The sequence below is a fragment of the Anastrepha obliqua genome, chromosome 5, assembly GCF_027943255.1.
Source record: "Anastrepha obliqua isolate idAnaObli1 chromosome 5, idAnaObli1_1.0, whole genome shotgun sequence".
Taxonomy (NCBI): Eukaryota; Metazoa; Arthropoda; class Insecta; order Diptera; family Tephritidae; genus Anastrepha; species Anastrepha obliqua.
In genome coordinates, this window is record NC_072896.1 from 113,684,889 (window position 1) to 113,700,429 (window position 15,541).

The 15,541-nt window shown below is 38.9% G+C and overlaps 1 protein-coding gene across 2 annotated transcripts in view; it reads right to left on the minus strand.

Moving 5' to 3' along the window:
* LOC129247654 (uncharacterized) overlaps positions 1-15,541 on the minus strand; it is a 91,818-nt gene that overhangs the window by 56,262 nt on the left and 20,015 nt on the right. The window contains exon 1 of one of the 2 annotated variants that reach the window (XM_054886877.1): positions 255-362. The exons of the other annotated variant lie outside the window; for it this stretch is intronic. The gene's annotated coding sequence lies outside the window, so the exon portion shown is untranslated. Of the gene's footprint in view, positions 1-254; positions 363-15,541 lie in introns of those variants that run through there. 2 annotated transcript variants of the gene reach the window in all.

Sequence of the window (15,541 nt, forward strand, 5' to 3'; positions counted from 1 at the left end):
GCGAAAGTGAAATTCCAGCACTATAATTTACTCGCGATTGACGCTGGAAAAGTAAGCAGCACATAAAGGCACATTATAGCGCACACAAACACACAAACACACAAACGCACAAGCTCTGCAGAATGCACAAGCGCAGGCACACGCGGCACACGTGAATAGAAGAGTAGCGCTTATTAGTATGAAGTCGTAAAAAAAGTACTTAAACGCCGCTTGCTCGTACACTCACACACACAGATACATATTGACATACTTACAAATGGGCGAGCGAACGAACGAATGAACGCGACGTTAACAGGCGGAGGAGGGCGGCTAGGCCGACTTGCCGACTTGGCGTACAGGCCGACCGACCGACCGACCGACCGACCAGCCCGCCTGCCTACCTGCTAACTACTGGCAAACAGTTGACACGCGCGACAATCAAACAGTTGACAATGACGATGTTAGACACGCGAACTTTTCACGGCAGCAACTAAGGGCTGCTTTTAACGCTTGAAATTGAAAACGAAATGAAAAGTGAACAAAACTATGCGCATTTCAAAAGTAAATGGCGCAAAGTGAATGGAGAAGGCCCATTCTCGCATGAATAAAAATAAAAAGCAAAATTAAAAATGTACTAAAATAAAGCAGAAAAATAAATAATATAAACGGCGTATTTGAAGTGTGCGCGAAAAGGGTAATCGCTGGATTTTATTTGGTTTAACTCATTCGTAAAATGCATACAAAGTAAGTAAAATAGTAAAACAGTAAATTAGTAAATCACAAAACAAAAACAAAAAAACAAAAACGCACATAAAAAAACACAAAACGAAACATATGAAAAAGACGCGCAAAGTCGCTGCACCCAAGCGGAATAACCTGCGAATATACAAATAAGAGCAACAACACAATACGCATACAAATAAATTCACCCATAGAGACGCACATACACCAGCACACCCACACAAGGGCACAAAGCCACGCGTATGTAGGTAAGTGCACTAAAGTCAATAGCAAGTGACTCTTGCCAGTGCCACACCCCCGCCCTTTGCACGCGGGAGCGCAGCCAACCATTCGACCACCAGGTGCAGGCATTGGTGGCAGCAGCAGCAGCATTGAAGGATGGCAGTGCGTATGCCACTGCTTGCGCGCCACTGCACTGCTGTTGCTGGACAAGTTTAATGCGCGACTTCACATGCTAGCGTTTAGCCACTTTCGCCAAAATGAAGGAAAGCTCATTTCCACTAGTCGCATGTCGTATGTGGCAAAGCACAATGGCACCCTGCCATACACACTTTGTGTGTATGTATGTATGCTTGTATGTATGTACACATCGTATGTCGCGCATAGTAGCGCATTGAGTTCGTGGTTGTGCTGTGTCGTGTGGAACCCCGTTGACCTTGTTCCAGTTAACTTGTATCTGCATAAACATTTCCACACACTCACACACACACACACCTTATGCGCATACATACATTCCTATATATGCCAGTGCATGCATTTACTTACTATGTAGGTTTAAAGCCATGGTTAATCGTACAGATTTACAAATGTGAAGAAACGACCAGACGCTGCATCGTGAGCGTGGACATAATCTTTTAGCCATTACGAGCGCATTTATGTGCCAGTAGTAATGGTCTATTTGCAAGCAAATACAAATTTGTGTTTATGTTCATTTCACTCTACTTACATGCACTATACGAGGGGGGCTAATAAGTTACTCGTGGCGTAAGTTACTTAATGAAAGAAAAGATTGGTTTTATATTTTTTTATTTTTCAGCCTAACCTCCCACGAGAGAAATACACTTTTCCCATAGTGAATGCTATACCTTTACTGCCACTGAAAAATATATTTATTAAATTTCTCTTCAAAATAGTTTTCAACTCACCGCCTTCAACTCACGAAAATCTTTAACGCCGTAACTACTGTTTTTAATTGAAAAAAAATCTCCAAGTGTCGGTACGGACTGCAGGATGTCTGTTAAATTTCTATGAATTTTTTAGAGACATTCGAAGCGAAGGGGAAGGAAATCCAAATACATGAGTGCGAAAGGCTTGAGATGACCAAAGAAGCCCTCAAAAACTATACACCAAACCTCGGCGACTTACAGAGGGTTCTAAGGCTGGCACGCAGTTATTAGAGTGACACTCCGTACTCATATCACCGTACTCCTGTACTCACATTACTGTGTGACAAAAATCGACTTTCTTTTTGTTATTCAGAAAACAATTCGAAAATTCCTTCAAAAAATTCAATTCATTCATAAAAATTATGAATTTGTTATTCAGAAAAAAATGCATATGTACCTGCAACTACAAACCCCTACATAATACTAAATTTTTCAATAGGTTTTGCGGTTCGGAAAGTAAAACCCAGTTTTGTGGTTTAAAATACACTTTATTATTCAGTATAGTCTCCCGGAGCATTAATACCATTGTTCCAACGAGATTCTAATTTATGACTTCCATGCCTGAAGTAAGAATCTGAAAGGGCTGCAAAATGTGCGTCTACAGCTTTTGTCACCTCATCATTTGATAAAAAACGCTTTCCGGGAATGCATTTTTTTAGTTCTGAAAACAGATGGAAGTCGCTAGGGGACAACGGCCATAATCTTAATGAAAAGGAATTTTTTCCGTTTGCAAATTGGGTCTTTTTTCACGAATTTTTCGCATCAGCTGGTCTAAAAGGTTACAATAATATTCAAAATTTATTTTTTACCAGTTTGTAAGTAATCCACAAACAAAATTCCTTTCGCATCCCAAAAAACTGATTCTAACATCTTCTTCACCGATTTCTGGACACGAGCTCGTTTCGGAGCTGAAGGAACAGGAACACGCCACTCTTTAGCCTCTTACTTTGATTTAGGGTCATTGTAGTAGACCCAAGTCTCATAGTGATGTATTGACGCACAAAATTCACTTCATCTTTTCGAAAATGCTCTAAATGTTGCTGAGGAAGACGCATTCCAATGTTGTTCGTCCATTGTTAGCGAAAGCGGCACTCATTGTGCACACAGCTTTATGAAACCCAACGCTTCAGTCAAAATATTGCTTACCCTGCCCAATGAAATGCCTAAGGCTTCTACTAAATCTCTTTCAGTCACTCAATGATTTTCTAAAACGTTGTTGTTGCTTGTTTAAATTCAGCAACCCATTCCCTACCATACTAATTGATGGCGAAAAGTCCTTATACACCTTGAATATTCGTTCATAAATTTCCATCGCTTTCAATCACTGCACGATACTTGATTTTTTCCATTGCAGAAAATACGGTGATACGTCGGCACTAAATGGCTTGTACCATAAACACAAAATGAATTGTCTGATTGAAATGAAGCTTCGCATAAATACGTTAATATGAAGAGTGTACCAATATAAAAAAAAAAGAATTAGGCTAGTAACAATTTATTTATATATTGAACACATTAGTAACTCCGTATACTACGTTTTTTATTTCATCAATTTAATATTTTAAAGAAATTTAAATTATGAAAGAGAAAAACGTAAGCAGAGAAATCCATTGCGTATACTTCACTTAATAGCAGGAAAGTTCAGCGATTTTCTGAACGCGAAAACAGCAAGAAGAAAGAAACTTAGCTATGTATTATATATTTTAAATTTAGTTTTTCCAAATAATGCACTAAAAGACTTTAAGGAAATTTAAGGATACTTACTCCTGCCATAAGTTCTGTTATAAGTTAAGTCCGTTATTGGAACGAGATAGTATATGAGGTAGCAAAAATTGCTGTTAGACTACCATTTGAACAAGAGAACGATGCGTAGCTTATTGTCAACCAGGATAACCTAACTTAACCCCAGTCCGTTATTGATATGAAATAATAAAACTTTTTTAATGAAGTTGGTTTTATGTAAGAATTAACAAACAAAGATATTAAATTTTTAGTCGAAATGGTCACCATTTGCTTTTACACAAGCCTTCAAACAATTAGGCCACTCAGCTATCGCAGCAAGCACGGTTTCCATGGATATTGACGCTAACATTGACAGGCCATGTCTCCAATTCTGACCAAAAACTGCAGCCCAATGGATTAAAATCTGGATTCCAAACGGCCAATCTTCTCCGGCTATGAACCCAGACATATTAATTTTTAGCCACTGCTCGGTGGTTTTTGCCTCATGGGCTGGAGCGGAATCATGCTGGAAAATCCAAAGCTATCCATTGAACAGAGAACTACTTCACCACGCCTTCTAACGGCGAAAACACGTATGCATTGTAAAATCTGTCATAGAATTTATGGTAAGACTAAGTAGGTATTTTCTTGTAACGACACTACTGCACTTTTTCGTTTAATATCCAATATTAATAATAGAGACCAAATACAAAGTGGGCCATATAGCCTTTGCTTTTTGAACTACCTATTTTTTTAAGAATGGTAACACAAATGACATGTCAAATGTGTTCATAATTTACTTAAATGTTTGACATTTACGAAATGGGACGCTATACGCTTGAACAAAATTGGGAAATATTGAAAACCAATTTCCAAAGTGGTGAGTCTTCTTCTTCTTTTCTGATTTTCTCATCGGTGGCTACGTCAATAAGCAAAATTGTCGGATTTGGGGCTCATTTTGTGGGGAGTCGTTAAGGACAAATGCTGTGCGAACCACCCAGAGACGATCGATGCTTTAAAACACGAAATTGGAGCCCAAACAATCAAAAATATACTTAAAAATTGGGTTGATCGAATGGCCTACTGTAAAGCCAGTCGTGGCAGTCTTTTGAACGATATTATTTTTCACTCATAAATGACAATGTTCAACCTTCAAAATAAAAAAAAAAGTTTGAAAAAATATTGATTATATGGCCCACCCTATATAAATATTAAGAATTTAAAAAATTAAATATTATAATTATTTTCTGAAAATTTAATTCCTTTCAAATACAGCATCAAGGAGCTGATAAGGCACTTGTAACGCAGTATACAAAATATGGTCAGCCTTGAGTAATATCAACGGCTCTATCAGAAGTGAGAAAGACCTCTTCACGCATTTTGATACCAGAAGAGGGTTCAGAGCGGATGGATCTTATATTAAATTTGAGGCAGTAAAGAAGTAAATAACACAGGCAGCATCGCTTCGGAACTATATAAAGAAAAGATATGTACAGGTAGGTGTCCTTCAACATGTTGTCTTATAACATAGTTCCGCTGTGGTCGGCAGTATGCGTTGAGTCGCGGTGTGTTAAAGAATAACTTTTTAACATTAAGTTTCAGTCCCAAGCCATGTCCGAGAAAGATAAAAAAACAACGTGCAAGAGGAAATTTATTTTCTTAAAAATACAGATTTCGGATCGTCTTTTGAAACGAAAAAAAGCATCGTACATTGGAAAAAACCTTAATTTGAATGAAGCAACGGTACGGACTATCAATAAAAATTTAAAAGAAATAAGAAACGGCAGTTACTGCGGGATCATTGATATCCGCAAAACGTGCAGCTCGCCTCCGGGCGTCGATAATTGAAAAAAATGGAAAAGGCACTCAGCTTTTGGATTGATGATTGCTGTCGAAAAAAAATTCCATTAGATGGCAATATCATCAAACAAAAGGCAATAAAAATCCACAAACATCTTAAAAAGCAAGGAGAAGCCTCTGTCAACCCAGATTTTGTGGCAAGTAAAGCTTCGTTCGAAAAATTCAAAAAGCCTTTTGCAAATACCTTTTACTCAAATATGAACGTTATCAATAAAACGGTCCGCGGATGACATATGACAAAAATAAATTTTTTGTTTTTTGGTAGGACTGTTATAAGCTTACATGGCAAATTTCATTGGGATATGTCACATAGTTTGTTTTCTGTGCTACTATAAACAAGTCAAGCTCGAGTGTGTTCTTCGAATTTAACGATGGAAATTCAAGTTGAGCAAAGAATTTGTTTGAAATTTTGTTATTCCAACAAAATTTCGGCTTCAGACGCCTTAAAAATGTTGCAGACAACCTATGGGGACTCTGCTCTATCGCGTGCACGTGTAAACAAATCGTTTAAAGAGGGCCGTACATCAACCCAAAAAACCACGCCAAAGTCGCTCAAAAATTAAGGTTATGCTGACTGTTTTTTTCGATTACGAAGGTGTGGTGCACTCGGAGTTCCTTCCGCAAGGCAGATCGGTTAACGGTGAATATTATATAGACGTTTTAAAGCGTTTGCGCGAGAACATTCGTCTTAAAAGGAAGGAATTGTGGGACAACAAGTCATGGTTCTTGCATCACGTTAATGCACCAGCTCACACATTACGTCTTGCTCGCGATTATTTGAACAAAAATAATGTTAATATCGTTCCGCAAGCACCGTATCCGCCTGATATGGCTCCATGTGACTTTTTCCTGTTTCCCAAGCTCAAGTTACCGCTCCGTGGAAAACATTTTGAGACAATTGAAGTCATAAAAGAGAATTCGAAGAACACACTCGAGCTTGACTCGTTTATAGTAGCACAGAAAACAAACTTTGTGACATATCACGCTGAAATTTGCCATGTAAGCTTATAACAGTCCTACTAAAAAACAAAAAATTTATTTTTGCCATATGTCATCCGCGGACCGTTTTATTGATAACGTCTCGTTCATATTTGAGCAGAAGTTAAGAATACAAAGATAATCTGCGTCGACTGATCGTGAAGCCACTGGGACGTATCCAAAAAAAAAAATTTAAAATACTATAGAAGAGCAGGAATACATAGCAGATCAACTGGACTTTGATGGAAAAAACCCCAGTAGACTCTTTATATCGAAAAAAGAAAAAGCAGTACCCGGACTTAAGGTCTAAAGATCGTCTATCGCTCTTTTCGTGCAGTAATGCGACGGGAGACTTTATGACAAAACCCTTAGTAGGTTATAGGTCTTTAAATCCTCGTGCATATAAAGGCGAAAATAAGAATACCTTACCGGTATATTGAAAAGCAAATCGAAGAGCTTGGGTAACTTTGGTAACACTACTACGTTGCTCCAAATCCTTAAAACTTATTACATAAGCAGAACTTTACAGTGAATTTTGACGTAACCGACACAAAATCAATTAATGTAATGGAAGCTTGGAAGAAATTTTCAATGAAACACTGCATCGACATCATATCTTTGTCGTCGCTGAAAGAACTGAAAACATCAACGTTAAATGCATGTTGGAAGAAAATATGGCTCGCTTCAGTTGAAATAGAAAACGAGGCTGAATCGTCTGATTAGAACTTGCTAAATTAATCGGAAGCGAGGGCTGTGGGGATATTGAGGACGTTCAAGATTTATTGGTGGATGGAGAAGTTGACTAAGCGGATTTGATGGAAATGGCATGCGAAGCTGTAAACCACATCGATTCTGAGGACACTAGCACTGATGAAGATTTCGCAGTTAATAATTTAACAGTAAAAAAAATTAAAGGAAGGCCTAAGCTTAGCTGAAAATCACGAGTAATTTGTCTTGAATGCAGACCCTTCTACTGAAAGAAGCCGAAAATTCAAAACGGAGTTGCAATACTGTCTAGCTCCATACCGAGAAATTTACAATGACCTGGTAAGAACCAGCAACCAAACTACAGTTACAGTAAGAGGACAGAATATGCTATAACTTTAAATGAAGAAAAAAGTTCTTAAAGTGAAAGCTATATCATTCCACTGAAAAAACGTTCTCGGTTGAAATTTATTAAAATAGAGTTGTGTTAAATTGAAATAATATTTTTTTTTTTTTTTTTTGTTAAATATATACCCCCCATTTTTTGTACCGGCTCTGGGCCCCATACAACACAGCGTTTTCTAGGAGCCCATCTACCGTGTTAAAGGAGAGTTACCTGTATATAAAAAGATATGTAGATGGCCAAGAGCAAGATAAAGTATCTATTTCATTTTGCATTTTGATTGTAGTTTTTAGTACGAAAGAAAAGTATGTGCTTTTAAAATAGGAATAGCGAAACATCACCTTTTTAATACTCTTGAATAATTGAAGTGACAAAAGCAAATAAGAATGATGCACGCATACTTTCCGCCCAACAAATTAAGAACGGCGAGAGATTTGTAAAAAATGCCCATTAGAAGTAGATTTTAGAGACCAGCTCAAGTCGAAACAGATTTGATGTGTTTAGTGCTCTTATTGACGGCAGAAATGCATTTTCCAATCCATTCGGTTACGGCGTCTGCAGTACAAATATCTCCGCATAAATTACAATAACAAAGTATTGGGTTGGGGAATAAGCTTATAGCGTTTTTATATTTTCATTTATTTTACAACGATTTTTTTGCTGTTTGACAAAGGGTGAGTAGTCATTCCATAGAACTCTTTCTGCCCTACAAAACTATTTATGTTAATTATATATTTGAGTTTTTAATTTTTTATTAGTTTTGAGGCTTAGAAACGGAATACCCAGAAGGCAAAAGTAAACATTTTCCACACCTGCTCTTCTTTGCTTTTCAGCGGGGTCAAAAAGTTGCCGAAGCAGCCTGGGATATTTGCGACGTGTATGGAGAAGGTGTCATAGGCGAGTTTACAGCACAGAAATAGTTTGAAAAGTTGAAAAATCGCGCCTTTGACGTCGAAGATATGCCCCACAGCGGAAGGCCTTCTGAATTCGATGAAGAATGTCTCAAATCACTTTTGTAGGCGAACGGTCGCCAAACCAGTCGTGAATTGGTGGAATATATGAACAGCGATAATAAAACGACTCTCAGACACTTTTATTCAATGGAATTTACCGAAAAATTGGGAGCCTAGGTGTCTCACGAGCTCAACGAAAAAAACATAAAGAAAGTCGTTTTCAAATTGCTTCCCAGCATCTCGCGAGCCATCCAGCAACACGCGATCATAAGCTGCGCTTTTTGTTCCGAATCGTCACGGAAGATGAGAAACAGTGCCTATGCAGCAGTATGAAGCAAAGAAAGGAGTGAGTGGCTCCAGGAGATTCGTCAAAGCTAGGAGTCAAGCCGGATCTTCATCCAAGAAGATCATGATATGTGTTTGGTGGGACTGGGAAGGCATGGTGCTTTGGGAAATGTTCGAAAAGAATGTCACGGTCAACAAGGAGCTCTACATGGCCCTGGCTGAATGAGAGGCTATTCGAATGAAAAGACCTTATTGACATGGTCAAACCATACTCCTTCACGACAACGCCAGGCCCCATGTTGCACAAGTCGTCAAAGTCGCACTCCAAAAGCTTGAAGGGAGGTCCTTCAGCATCCGCCGAGTTATGCGGACTTTGCACTGACCGATTACCATCTTTTCCGTTCCCTGTCAAATATACAGAATCGATAACAAAGAGGTCCAAGAACTTTTTTGATATCAGACCACGGGATTTTTGGCGAAACGGCATCAACAAATGGGTCGAGAGGTGGGAAGAGCTTGTAAACAGCAACGGCGATTATATAATTGATTACTTATTCATATAATTATTGTTTTTTGTTAAAATAAAAAAATGCTAAAACGCTACGAACTTATTCACCAACCTAATAAAGGCTGGTTAAGTTTCAAGGTGTTGATTTTGAATAAAATACAATTTTTTTAGGAAATTATTGTCATTTCTCTTTATTATGATAATATTGCTATGGCGCAATTACGTATGGGATAAAATATCGGCCAAATGGCCGCCGCAGTCTCGACGGCACACCTCCATCCGATGGTCCAAATTTTTGATGACGCTGAGGCATAATTGAGGTTCTATGCCGTTAATGAGCCGAATTATCTCATCTGTTCGCTCTTGAATTGTTGCTGGCTTATCGACGTACACCTTTTCTTTCAAATAACAAAAATCCAACGGTGTCGTAGACGTTTAGGGGTGGTTCACATTCAACATCAGCCCTTGAAATTTAACCACCCTTTATAATTGAAACACCTTCACACTTAAATATTTGGCATAAGTAGCCGCCATGGCGTATGAGTAATTTTTTGTTTAATAATTGTCAGTGTATAAAATTTCCAAGTGTATGGAAGTTTAGGAATTTTAGGGCTTTCTAACCAACATACATATATGCAATCGATAGTTCTACTTTTAATCGTTTAACTTAATCCCTTCCGAGACACGTTTTTGGTAAACACTTTTCCATGTCGAAAACCTAATAACTTAGAGACCGACTATGCTTACTTGCCTATTTTTCCTTTGGGTTTCCTTTGGAGTGGCCTGCCATCTGGTACTAAAAATACGTAGTATAAACAATAATATAAATAATAAGTATTTCGTCATTTTCTCTCGAGAGTTTGTCGCAGATCATTTTGATTACGTTTTGTTATATCAAATCCAATGAATAATTAAAAATTACTATATTTTTTCATTTGTGCTCGAAAGAAATGAATTACAAATATACATATATACAGGGTTTGATTGAAAAGTAGTGAGCTTTATTTTTTAAGCAGTTTTATTAAACCTTTTGGCTTATACAACTAATATTCTTCAAAATAGGGCCCTTGAGCGTCAATACACCGCTCTTAGCGATCCTTCCACTGCAGGAAACATTTTTTAAACTCATCCGCCGGAATCGCGTTCAATTTTTGGATCGCCTCAATGGAGTCGAAACGCCTCCCCTTTAGCTTTTTTCAGGCGCGGGAACAGAAAGAAGTCCGGATGGGACAGGTCTGGGCTGTAGGGATGGCGGATAAGCACCGGAACCCCCATCGTGGCCAATGCAGAGGTGCAGAGGAAGGCGGTGTGCGCCGACGCATTGTCGTGATGAAGGGTCCAATTGTTGACGAGGTCGCTGAGCGATGTTCTCTGGCGAACTGGGACCGGTTTCTAGTGGAAGGGGAAGGTCCAACGATCATTTTCCCCCACGAGCCGATTCGGTTGATCGCTTGGCAGACGCTCCGCGCGGGAAGGCTCATTAATTTTCAATCAAACCCTGTACGCATATATCTCTATTTAATTGGAGCGTACATCTCTTGCTGGGTGTTTGATCGAACTTCTCCCACAATTCCTCGGTGGAAGTTTGCCATTACTTGCCGCGGGGTTATCGCTATTAGAACCTAGGTCTTACCATATTGTAATCACGCACAACCCATACGGTTACAGCGGCTGCGTTACAATTATCTTCGAATAAATTACAATTATACCTACACACTTATTTGGCATGAGTAGCCACCAGGGCGTATGAGTAATTTTTTGTTTAATAATTGCCAGTATACCAAATTTCCTATTGAACTGAAGTTTACGCATATTTAGGGCTTTCTAAACAACATACATACATATATGCAATCGATAGTTCAATATGTTGACGTGTTTTTGTACTATTTCAATATACGATCCCTAAGTAAAATAAGGACATGCAACACCCTGTAGTTGCATACAATCTTATGTAGTCACATAGTTTACCGTCATTTGCTCGCTTCAATGCCAATGGCCGAATATTTGGTGGCAACAAACAATAAACAAAGCATTAGCATATAAATAACGGTATAAACACAAATACATATGCATGTACAAATACTAACAGTAACATAGTTTAAGCGCACACACACACACACAGCACACACACACACACAGCACACACACAACGGAGTTGGGGTGGGGTTTTTAGTGGGTGAGTCGAAAGACAAGTCTCACAATTTTCGGCTTTCAATGCTTTTTGCCACCTCCAAAAAAAAAAAAAAGAAAAAAAAACAAACATAGTTTAAGCGCACACACACAGCCACCTCGAATACATTGAATGACCTTAAGTGGGTAACATATTAGTATGTACGTATGTATGTATGTATGTATGTATGTATGTATGTATGTATGTATGTATGTATGCGCACACCCAAACACCCACCCAGCTATTCACTTGTTTATCGCAGACAACGCAATGCACTCGCCACAGCCAATGAAGCGACAAAATCAATTTTTTATGATTCCTTTGGAAAATGTATTGCTACAATACAGCACATTTTGAAAGTTATTATATTTACATACTAACGAAAATTACTAGTCACGCCAAATGCAATATAAATTGTATATACGTATGAGTGTAAGCAGTAGCTTTATTTGGCTCTAATTCTTATTTACCATTTTTTGTTTTACTTTACATTGCTTGCTTCTGAACAAACACAAATATCACTTTATGTATGTCGTGTGTATGTAGTAGGTACATACGTGAATTAGTTAATTTATGCCTTGTCGCATCTACATTAATGCCTGAATGCGATGCGCATCAAGAAACCCCGAATTCCGACGGAGCCACTGTCGGCACTGTAACGAACTGTGTGAGCTGTGCATAGCTGGCAATTTATGATAAGAATTTACTTTACACAATTATGACATATCAATAATATTTATGTATATAAATATGCAAATATAAAAGCATACACCTTTACTCATAGCCCTAATTACTTGAACAAACAAATTGTCGATGTATCGTTTCGTATATACTCGTCTGTGTGTAAGTAAATATCTGCCTAAACAAGTCAATGCTCCCAATATACTTTACATATTTCTTATCACTTGCCCTCAGATAAAAGCTCAGCCACAAACACACATACACTCACTTGAAAATTTCTCACTCGGAAAAATGTAAGCTACTTGTTTATGTATGTGTGAGTGCATAATTTATGTATTTGTATGGAAGTAATGAGGTTCTAACAGTGTTAAACAATTAAGTGGCAATCCGCTGGGACCCGATGGACTACATGAACGCTGATGCAGCACAATGTGCTGACATTTGCCTCTGATGTGAATGTCTCTTGGTTGGTGCGTTACATTTTAACATTAGATTTATGACTTAATTGTTGGTAATGGTTACTTTATGTTGCAGTTGCAGACAAATAAATAATTGAGTAGATATATTTACACACATACAGGGTACTTTGTTACCGACTACAAAGGATTTACGATTAAATTTTATGGTTGTACTACTTCATGGGTTTAAAGTAATGACGAAGGTGACCTTACCGTTGGGCTCCGGGTCAGTGTCTGATAGGTTAGGCTAGGTTAAATGGCTGCCCTTGCTTGGAGCCCACTTGGACAAATATTCAAAATTCGTCCATTGTGAAGCCATACAGGAGAAATGAAAAAGCAGAAGGGAAGGAAGAAGGATCCCAAGGCTCCTTAGGGGATGATGAACATGCACTTACGATGACGCCGACGGTGGCTGATTTACGTTCGTAATTAGCCGCATCAAGCTACTGATGAACTTCACCAGATGTATAATATTTAAACCCGGTATATCCCAGGCGTAGCGAAAAAATGAGAGCCCAGATGTCGAAATCTTTGCCAGACGAGAGCAGAAATGATTACCCCTCGTCCTCAAGTGTCATCGCATGTACACCTAACGGACTATGTCCGGTAAGGATACCCACCAAACTCGAGAAGGGGCTTTGTTGGCCTTAGGAGTTCTCTCGAGCGTCCCCGATCTACCCGTGGGCAGAAGGATCTCGCGACGTTGCACGTGTGCACACTAGCCCAGCGCTCACTGAGTTGACTCGAAGCCCATCTTTCCAGAAACCGTCTCCAAAGTTCCCTGTCTAGCCAGCTCATCAGCCCAGCAGGTCCCTCTATGCCGCTGTGACAGGGAACCCAAATGAGTCTGATATCGAGGTATTCGGATGCAAGCCAGACATTTCCGGAGCAATTTCGAACGCACAAACAACAAGCCCAAGGCCTTAATTGGCGCTTAGCTATCGGAGTAAATATTTACTTCCTTAATGGTAATTACCGAAGTAAGCAACCAATCCACTGCCACTTTAATTGCGGCTACCTTCGCTTGGAAAACACTAGAGTGGTCCGGAAGTCTGAATTTGAGCTTGATGGAGAGCTCCTCACAGAATACTCCACCACCAACCCTTCCGTCCAACTTCGAGCCATCCGTGAACATATTTGCCATGCCTTGCCGCCAAATGTTATTCCTTGAGGGAATATGAGTGGAAAAAAGTCCGCTCAGACCTAACGTGGGTGTACAATGATCCAGCACCATGGGGATGAGCTCAAAGTTTTCAAGAATGCTAGAGTGTCCGTAGCTTAAGACTGATTGCGGCGCGTGCAGCGGTAGTTTTTCCTACAATGTCTACGGATCAGTGGCTGATAAAAATCATAAAAACCAATTTTATTGGTATTTAGATAATTTTATTGCCTTCCGAAAGAACTCGTAAGCATAAAAAATGTAATCTTTTTTAGACCACGATAAAAATAGAAATGGCTGCCTTTCCTAGGGCGTTGGAGTTAGGCCGCTACTTTTAGATCCCCTTCGCCATAAAATTAGCCACAGAATCCACCCATTACCCTACATAAGGGTTTCTTTATATGGATGCAAACAAAAATAAGTCGTGTTTTATATTTATAACTCCCAGTCTAAGTGAGAAAGAAGAAGTGTAAGAGAAAATGATCTAAAAACCCCATTGTATTTAGAGCTCTGGAAAGAGGTTAGATAGTCAAGAAAGGAAGGAGAAAAGTATTAGAGAAAGAGATAGGAAAGAATATAGAAATCTACTTACTGACAATGATCGTATTCTAAACAGATGGGTAGATTCCTTTGATGAGCATCTCAATGGAAGCAGCGAATGTGACGATGTATTTGAATTCTCAATGTCAGAACCCGCGTTCCAGACTTAGAATAAATAAGTGTTGATAAATCTGTAAGAGCTATAATCCGCCTTAAAAATCACAGGGCTCCAGGGGCAGACGAATTACGTCCAGATATTTTTAAACATATCTGCCAAACATATCTGAGAGAAATATTCGACGTATTTAGAAGGGCTTGGCAGGATGAGCGTATGCCAGGACAATGGAGAGTTGGAATAGCCAACTCCAGAATAAGGGAAACAAATACAAGTGTGAGAACTATGGATCGATGGCATTCGTTAATATTTCGTATAAAATATTCGCTAACGCGAAAAAAGAAATAGAGGTAAAGGAAGACCAAAACTCCGATGGTTGGATGGCGTAGATCGAGACGCTGAGCTATTTGATATACAGGTACGCTGTTGGCGAACTCAAGCGAGGGATAAATGGAACTGCATACAAATGTTACAGCAAACCAAAATCCGGACCGGGTTGTTAAGCTAACAATGTCGATGATGATAGAAAGAGGAAATATTCTACGCAGTGGAACAAAAATACCTAAAACGTATGTTGTATTCCAGTGAAACGTCTCCAACCCTGGACGCTAAAGAAACTTTCAACTTCTGTAATACTGTTCAAAACACCATAACTTTTTTGTGTGAAATTAGTTTTTATTGATTTTAAAGAAAAAAGTGTTCAAAAATGATTAAAATTTTAACATATATTCACTTTAGCTCGATATGACCACCTTTTGCCTTGACTATAGCCGTCACACGGTCAAAAAATGAGTTGCATGCTGCACGAATGTGATCTTGAGGTATTTTGGCGCATTCTCGTATAAACACTTTTTTCAGCGCATCCATACTGGCATATTTTTTAGTCCTCACCTTGCTCTCCAAAATAGACTAGATGGAATAGTCCATCGGATTTGCGTGTGGATAATTCGAAAGCCATTATGTGGGCGAAGTGCAGTGTGCAACATGATTTTTTAAAAATTCTTAGTTCACACGAGCTTTATGAGACGGTGCCGAGTCCTGTTGGAACGTCCATGCTCTACGACCAAAATGATTGCGTGTCCACGGCTCTAAAGCAGCTTTAAAAACATTTTCCCGAT